Source organism: Saccoglossus kowalevskii, chromosome 2 (assembly GCF_978046115.1).
Source record: "Saccoglossus kowalevskii chromosome 2, keSacKowa6.1, whole genome shotgun sequence".
In the NCBI taxonomy this organism is placed as follows: domain Eukaryota; kingdom Metazoa; phylum Hemichordata; class Enteropneusta; family Harrimaniidae; genus Saccoglossus; species Saccoglossus kowalevskii.
In genome coordinates this window covers 1800617-1811618 of record NC_140642.1, presented here as the reverse complement: position 1 = coordinate 1811618, position 11002 = coordinate 1800617, and positions in this window count along the sequence as shown.

Below are 11002 nucleotides of genomic sequence, written 5' to 3'. Positions count from 1 at the left end.
CTGGACATGATTGAATGTGTTATGCCTGGACATGATTCGATGTGTTATACCTGGACATGATTGAATGCGTTATACCTGGACATGATTGGATGTGTTATACCTGGACATGATTGAATGTGTCATACCTGGACATGATTGGATGCGTTATCCCTGGACATGATTGGATGTGTTATACCTGGACATGATTGGGTGTGTCATACCTGGACATGATTGGATGTGTCATACCTGGACATGATTGGATGTGTTATACCTGGACATGATTGGATGCGTTATACCTGTACATGATTGGATGCGTTATACCTGGACATGATTGGATGTGTCATACCTGGACATAATTGGATGTGTTATACCTGGACATGATTGGATGTGTCATACCTGGACATGATTGGATGCGTTATACCTGGACATGATTGGATGTGTTATACCTGGACATGATTGGATGTGTCATACATGGACATGATTGGATGTATTATACCTGGACATGATTGGATGTGTTATACCTGGACATGATTGGATGCGTTATACCTGGACATGATTGGATGTGTCATACCTGGACATGATTGGATGCGTTATACCTGGACATGATTGGATGTGTCATACCTGGACATGATTGGATGTGTTATACCTGGACATGATTGGATGTGTTATACCTGGACATGATTGGATGTGTCATACCTGGACATGATAGGATGCGTTATACCTGGACATGATTGGATGTGTTATACCTGGACATGTTCGGATGTGTTATACCTGGACATGATTGGATGTGTTATACCTGGACATGATTGGATGCGTTATGCCTGAACATGATTGGATGCGTTATACCTGGACATGATTGGATGTGTTATACCTGGACATGATTGGATGCGTCATACCTGGACATGATTGGATGCGTTATACCTGGAAATGATTGGATGCGTTATACCTGGACATGATTGGATGTGTTATACCTAGACATGATTGGATGTGTTATACCTAGACATGATTGGATGTGTTATACCTAGACATGATTGGATGTGTTATAACTAGACATGATTGGATGTGTTATACCTAGACATGATTGGATGTGTCATACCTAGACATGATTGGATGTGTCATACCTAGACATGATTGGATGTGTTATACCTAGACATGATTGGATGTGTTAAACCTAGACATGATTGGATGTGTTATACCTAGACATGATTAGATGTGTTGTACCTGGACATGATTGGATGTGTCATACCTGGACATGATTGGATGTGCTATACCTCGACATGATTGGATGTGTTATACCTAGACATGATTGGATGTGTTATACCTACACATGATTGGATGTGTTATACCTGGACATGATTGGATGTGTTATACCTGGACATGATTGGATGTGTCATACCTGGACATGATTGGATGTGTCATACCTGTACATGATTGGATGTGTTATACCTGGACATGATTGGATGTGTCATACCTGGACATGATTGGATGTGTCATACCTGGACATAATTGGAAGTGTTATACCTGGACATGATTTGATGCGTTATACCTGGACATGATTGGATGTGTTATACCTAGACATGATTTAATGTGTTATACCTAGACATGATTGGATGTGTTATACCTAGACATGACTGGATGTGTTATACCTAGACATGATTCGATGTGTTATACCTAGACATGATTGGATGTGTTATACCTAGACATGATTGGATGTGTTATACCTAGACATGATTGGATGTGTTATACCTAGACATGATTGGATGTGTCATACCTAGACATGATTGGATGTGTCATACCTAGACATGATTGGATGTGTCATACCTAGACATGAATGGATGTGTTATACCTAGACATGATTTACTGTGTTATACCTGGACATGATTGAATGTGTTATACCTGGACATGATTGGATGTGTCATACCAGGACATGATTGGATGTGTTATACCTGGACATGATTGGATGTGTTATACCTGGACATGATTGAATGTGTTATGCCTGGACATGATTCGATGTGTTATACCTGGACATGATTGAATGCGTTATACCTGGACATGATTGGATGTGTTATACCTGGACATGATTGAATGTGTCATACCTGGACATGATTGGATGCGTTATCCCTGGACATGATTGGATGTGTTATACCTGGACATGATTGGGTGTGTCATACCTGGACATGATTGGATGTGTCATACCTGGACATGATTGGATGTGTTATACCTGGACATGATTGGATGCGTTATACCTGTACATGATTGGATGCGTTATACCTGGACATGATTGGATGTGTCATACCTGGACATAATTGGATGTGTTATACCTGGACATGATTGGATGTGTCATACCTGGACATGATTGGATGCGTTATACCTGGACATGATTGGATGTGTTATACCTGGACATGATTGGATGTGTCATACATGGACATGATTGGATGTATTATACCTGGACATGATTGGATGTGTTATACCTGGACATGATTGGATGCGTTATACCTGGACATGATTGGATGTGTCATACCTGGACATGATTGGATGCGTTATACCTGGACATGATTGGATGTGTCATACCTGGACATGATTGGATGTGTTATACCTGGACATGATTGGATGTGTTATACCTGGACATGATTGGATGTGTCATACCTGGACATGATAGGATGCGTTATACCTGGACATGATTGGATGTGTTATACCTGGACATGTTCGGATGTGTTATACCTGGACATGATTGGATGTGTTATACCTGGACATGATTGGATGCGTTATGCCTGAACATGATTGGATGCGTTATACCTGGACATGATTGGATGTGTTATACCTGGACATGATTGGATGCGTCATACCTGGACATGATTGGATGCGTTATACCTGGAAATGATTGGATGCGTTATACCTGGACATGATTGGATGTGTTATACCTAGACATGATTGGATGTGTTATACCTAGACATGATTGGATGTGTTATACCTAGACATGATTGGATGTGTTATAACTAGACATGATTGGATGTGTTATACCTAGACATGATTGGATGTGTCATACCTAGACATGATTGGATGTGTCATACCTAGACATGATTGGATGTGTTATACCTAGACATGATTGGATGTGTTAAACCTAGACATGATTGGATGTGTTATACCTAGACATGATTAGATGTGTTGTACCTGGACATGATTGGATGTGTCATACCTGGACATGATTCGATGTGTTATACATGGACATGATTGAATGTGTTATATCTGGACATGATTGGATGTGTTATACGTGGACATGATTGGATGTGTCATACCTGGATATGATTGGATGTGCTATACCTAGACATGATTGGATGTGTTATACCTAGACATGATTGGATGTGTCATACCTGGACATGATTGGATGCGTTATCCCTGGACATGATTGGATGTGTTATACCTGGATATGATTGGATGTGTCATACCTGTACATGATTGGATGTGTTATACCTGGACATGATTGGATGTGTCATACCTGGACATGATTGGATGTGTCATACCTGGACATAATTGGATGTGTTATACCTGGACATGATTTGATGCGTTATACCTGGACATGATTGGATGTGTTATACCTAGACATGATTTAATGTGTTATACCTAGACATGATTGGATGTGTTATACCTAGACATGATTGGATGTGTTATACCTAGACATGATTGGATGTGTTATACCTAGACATGATTGGATGTGTTATACCTAGACATATTGGATGTGTTATACCTAGACATGATTGGATGTGTTATACCTAGACATGATTGGATGTGTCATACCTAGACATGATTGGATGTGTCATACCTAGACATGATTGGATGTGTCATACCTAGACATGAATGGATGTGTTATACCTAGACATGATTGGATGTGTTATACCTGGACATGATTGAATGTGTTATACCTGGACATGATTGGATGTGTCATACCTGGACATGATTGGATGTGTTATACCTGGACATGATTGGATGTGTTATACCTGGACATGATTGAATGTGTTATGCCTGGACATGATTCGATGTGTTATACCTGGACATGATTGAATGCGTTATACCTGGACATGATTGGATGTGTTATACCTGGACATGATTGAATGTGTCATACCTGGACATGATTGGATGCGTTATCCCTGGACATGATTGGATGTGTTATACCTGGACATGATTGGGTGTGTCATACCTGGACATGATTGGATGTGTCATACCTGGACATGATTGGATGTGTTATACCTGGACATGATTGGATGCGTTATACCTGTACATGATTGGATGCGTTATACCTGGACATGATTGGATGTGTCATACCTGGACATAATTGGATGTGTTATACCTGGACATGATTGGATGTGTCATACCTGGACATGATTGGATGCGTTATACCTGGACATGATTGGATGTGTTATACCTGGACATGATTGGATGTGTCATACATGGACATGATTGGATGTATTATACCTGGACATGATTGGATGTGTTATACCTGGACATGATTGGATGCGTTATACCTGGACATGATTGGATGTGTCATACCTGGACATGATTGGATGCGTTATACCTGGACATGATTGGATGTGTCATACCTGGACATGATTGGATGTGTTATACCTGGACATGATTGGATGTGTTATACCTGGACATGATTGGATGTGTCATACCTGGACATGATAGGATGCGTTATACCTGGACATGATTGGATGTGTTATACCTGGACATGTTCGGATGTGTTATACCTGGACATGATTGGATGTGTTATACCTGGACATGATTGGATGCGTTATACCTGGACATGATTGGATGCGTTATACCTGGACATGATTGGATGTGTTATACCTGGACATGATTGGATGCGTCATACCTGGACATGATTGGATGCGTTATACCTGGAAATGATTGGATGCGTTATACCTGGACATGATTGGATGTGTTATACCTAGACATGATTGGATGTGTTATACCTAGACATGATTGGATGTGTTTTACCTGGACATGATTGGATGTGTTATACCTGGACATGATTGGATGTGTTATACATGGACATGATTGGATGTGTCATACATGGACATGATTGGATGTGTTATACCTGGACATGATTGGATGTGTTATACCTGGACAAGATTGGATGTGTTATACCTGGACATGATTGGATGTGTTATACCTGGACATGATCGGATGTGTCATACCTGGACATGATTGGATGTGTTATACCTGGATATGATTGGATGTGTTATACCTGGACATGATTGGATGTGTTATACCTGGACATGATTGGATGTGTTATACCTGGACATGATTGGATGTGTTATACCTGGACATGATTGGATGTGTTATACCTGGACATGATTGGATGTGTTATACCTGGACATGATTGGATGTGTTATACCTGGACATGATTGGATGTGTTATACCTGGACATGATTGGATGTGTTATACCTGGACATGATTGGATATGTTATACCTGGACATGATTGGATGTGTTATACCTGGACATGATTGGATGTGTTATACCTGGACATGATTGGATGTGTTATACCTGGACATGATTGGATGTGTTATACCTGGACATGATTGGATGTGTTATACCTGGACATGATTGGATGTGTTATACCTGGACATGATTGGATGCGTTATACCTGGACATGATTGGATGTGTCATACCTGGACATGATTGGATGCGTTATACCTGGACATGATTGGATGTGTCATACCTGGACATGATTGGATGTGTTATACCTGGACATGATTGGATGTGTTATACCTGGACATGATTGGATGTGTCATACCTGGACATGATAGGATGCGTTATACCTGGACATGATTGGATGTGTTATACCTGGACATGTTCGGATGTGTTATACCTGGACATGATTGGATGTGTTATACCTGGACATGATTGGATGCGTTATACCTGGACATGATTGGATGCGTTATACCTGGACATGATTGGATGTGTTATACCTGGACATGATTGGATGCGTCATACCTGGACATGATTGGATGCGTTATACCTGGAAATGATTGGATGCGTTATACCTGGACATGATTGGATGTGTTATACCTAGACATGATTGGATGTGTTATACCTAGACATGATTGGATGTGTTTTACCTGGACATGATTGGATGTGTTATACCTGGACATGATTGGATGTGTTATACATGGACATGATTGGATGTGTCATACATGGACATGATTGGATGTGTTATACCTGGACATGATTGGATGTGTTATACCTGGACAAGATTGGATGTGTTATACCTGGACATGATTGGATGTGTTATACCTGGACATGATCGGATGTGTCATACCTGGACATGATTGGATGTGTCATACCTGGACATGATAGGATGCGTTATACCTGGACATGATTGGATGTGTTATACCTGGACATGTTCGGATGTGTTATACCTGGACATGATTGGATGTGTTATACCTGGACATGATTGGATGCGTTATACCTGGACATGATTGGATGTGTCATACCTAGACATGATTGGATGTGTTATACCTAGACATGATTGGATGTGTTAAACCTAGACATGATTGGATGTGTTATACCTAGACATGATTAGATGTGTTGTACCTGGACATGATTGGATGTGTCATACCTGGACATGATTCGATGTGTTATACATGGACATGATTGAATGTGTTATATCTGGACATGATTGGATGTGTTATACGTGGACATGATTGGATGTGTCATACCTGGATATGATTGGATGTGCTATACCTAGACATGATTGGATGTGTTATACCTAGACATGATTGGATGTGTCATACCTAGACATGATTGGATGTGTCATACCTAGACATGATTGGATGTGTTATACCTGGATATGATTGGATGTGTCATACCTGTACATGATTGGATGTGTTATACCTGGACATGATTGGATGTGTCATACCTGGACATGATTGGATGTGTCATACCTGGACATAATTGGATGTGTTATACCTGGACATGATTTGATGCGTTATACCTGGACATGATTGGATGTGTTATACCTAGACATGATTTAATGTGTTATACCTAGACATGATTGGATGTGTTATACCTAGACATGATTGGATGTGTTATACCTAGACATGATTGGATGTGTTATACCTAGACATGATTGGATGTGTTATACCTAGACATATTGGATGTGTTATACCTAGACATGATTGGATGTGTTATACCTAGACATGATTGGATGTGTCATACCTAGACATGATTGGATGTGTCATACCTAGACATGATTGGATGTGTCATACCTAGACATGAATGGATGTGTTATACCTAGACATGATTGGATGTGTTATACCTGGACATGATTGAATGTGTTATACCTGGACATGATTGGATGTGTCATACCTGGACATGATTGGATGTGTTATACCTGGACATGATTGGATGTGTTATACCTGGACATGATTGAATGTGTTATGCCTGGACATGATTCGATGTGTTATACCTGGACATGATTGAATGCGTTATACCTGGACATGATTCGATGTGTTATACCTGGACATGATTGAATGTGTCATACCTGGACATGATTGGATGCGTTATCCCTGGACATGATTGGATGTGTTATACCTGGACATGATTGGGTGTGTCATACCTGGACATGATTGGATGTGTCATACCTGGACATGATTGGATGTGTCATACCTAGACATGATTGGATGTGTTATACCTAGACATGATTGGATGTGTTATACCTAGACGTGATTAGATGTGTTATACCTGGACATGATTGGATGTGTCATACCTGGACATGATTCGATGTGTTATACCTGGACATGATTGGATGTGTTATACCTGGACATGATTGGATGTGCTATACCTACACATGATTGGATGTGTTATACCTAGACATGATTGGATGTGTTATACCTGGACATGATTGGATGTGCTATACCTAGACATGATTGGATGTGTTATACCTGGACATGATTGGATGTGCTATACCTCGACATGATTGGATGTGTTATACCTAGACATGATTGGATGTGTTATACCTACACATGATTGGATGTGTTATACCTGGACATGATTGGATGTGTTATACCTGGACATGATTGGATGTGTCATACCTGGACATGATTGGATGTGTCATACCTGTACATGATTGGATGTGTTATACCTGGACATGATTGGATGTGTCATACCTGGACATGATTGGATGTGTCATACCTGGACATAATTGGAAGTGTTATACCTGGACATGATTTGATGCGTTATACCTGGACATGATTGGATGTGTTATACCTAGACATGATTTAATGTGTTATACCTAGACATGATTGGATGTGTTATACCTAGACATGATTGGATGTGTTATACCTAGACATGATTCGATGTGTTATACCTAGACATGATTGGATGTGTTATACCTAGACATGATTGGATGTGTTATACCTAGACATGATTGGATGTGTTATACCTAGACATGATTGGATGTGTCATACCTAGACATGATTGGATGTGTCATACCTAGACATGATTGGATGTGTCATACCTAGACATGAATGGATGTGTTATACCTAGACATGATTTACTGTGTTATACCTGGACATGATTGAATGTGTTATACCTGGACATGATTGGATGTGTCATACCAGGACATGATTGGATGTGTTATACCTGGACATGATTGGATGTGTTATACCTGGACATGATTGAATGTGTTATGCTTGGACATGATTCGATGTGTTATACCTGGACATGATTGAATGCGTTATACCTGGACATGATTGGATGTGTTATACCTGGACATGATTGAATGTGTCATACCTGGACATGGTTGGATGCGTTATCCCTGGACATGATTGGATGTGTTATACCTGGACATTATTGGGTGTGTCATACCTGGACATGATTGGATGTGTCATACCTGGACATGATTGGATGTGTTATACCTGGACATGATTGGATGCGTTATACCTGTACATGATTGGATGCGTTATACCTGGACATGATTGGATGTGTCATACCTGGACATAATTGGATGTGTTATACCTGGACATGATTGGATGTGTCATACCTGGACGTGATTGGATGCGTTATACCTGGACATGATTGGATGTGTTATACCTGGACATGATTGGATGTGTCATACATGGACATGATTGGATGTATTATACCTGGACATGATTGGATGTGTTATACCTGGACATGATTGGATGCGTTATACCTGGACATGATTGGATGTGTCATACCTGGACATGATTGGATGCGTTATACCTGGACATGATTGGATGTGTCATACCTGGACATGATTGGATGTGTTATACCTGGACATGATTGGATGTGTTATACCTGGACATGATTGGATGTGTCATACCTGGACATGATAGGATGCGTTATACCTGGACATGATTGGATGTGTTATACCTGGACATGTTCGGATGTGTTATACCTGGACATGATTGGATGTGTTATACCTGGACATGATTGGATGCGTTATACCTGAACATGATTGGATGCGTTATACCTGGACATGATTGGATGTGTTATACCTGGACATGATTGGATGCGTCATACCTGGACATGATTGGATGCGTTATACCTGGAAATGATTGGATGCGTTATACCTGGACATGATTGGATGTGTTATACCTAGACATGATTGGATGTGTTATACCTAGACATGATTGGATGTGTTATACCTAGACATGATTGGATGTGTTATAACTAGACATGATTGGATGTGTTATACCTAGACATGATTGGATGTGTCATACCTAGACATGATTGGATGTGTCATACCTAGACATGATTGGATGTGTTATACCTAGACATGATTGGATGTGTTAAACCTAGACATGATTGGATGTGTTATACCTAGACATGATTAGATGTGTTGTACCTGGACATGATTGGATGTGTCATACCTGGACATGATTCGATGTGTTATACATGGACATGATTGAATGTGTTATATCTGGACATGATTGGATGTGTTATACGTGGACATGATTGGATGTGTCATACCTGGATATGATTGGATGTGCTATACCTAGACATGATTGGATGTGTTATACCTAGACATGATTGGATGTGTCATACCTGGACATGATTGGATGCGTTATCCCTGGACATGATTGGATGTGTTATACCTGGATATGATTGGATGTGTCATACCTGTACATGATTGGATGTGTTATACCTGGACATGATTGGATGTGTCATACCTGGACATGATTGGATGTGTCATACATGGACATAATTGGATGTGTTATACCTGGACATGATTTGATGCGTTATACCTGGACATGATTGGATGTGTTATACCTAGACATGATTTAATGTGTTATACCTAGACATGATTGGATGTGTTATACCTAGACATGATTGGATGTGTTATACCTAGACATGATTGGATGTGTTATACCTAGACATGATTGGATGTGTTATACCTAGACATATTGGATGTGTTATACCTAGACATGATTGGATGTGTTATACCTAGACATGATTGGATGTGTCATACCTAGACATGATTGGATGTGTCATACCTAGACATGATTGGATGTGTCATACCTAGACATGAATGGATGTGTTATACCTAGACATGATTGGATGTGTTATACCTGGACATGATTGAATGTGTTATACCTGGACATGATTGGATGTGTCATACCTGGACATGATTGGATGTGTTATACCTGGACATGATTGGATGTGTTATACCTGGACATGATTGAATGTGTTATGCCTGGACATGATTCGATGTGTTATACCTGGACATGATTGAATGCGTTATACCTGGACATGATTCGATGTGTTATACCTGGACATGATTGAATGTGTCATACCTGGACATGATTGGATGCGTTATCCCTGGACATGATTGGATGTGTTATACCTGGACATGATTGGGTGTGTCATACCTGGACATGATTGGATGTGTCATACCTGGACATGATTGGATGTGTTATACCTGGACATGATTGGATGCGTTATACCTGTACATGATTGGATGCGTTATACCTGGACATGATTGGATGTGTCATACCTGGA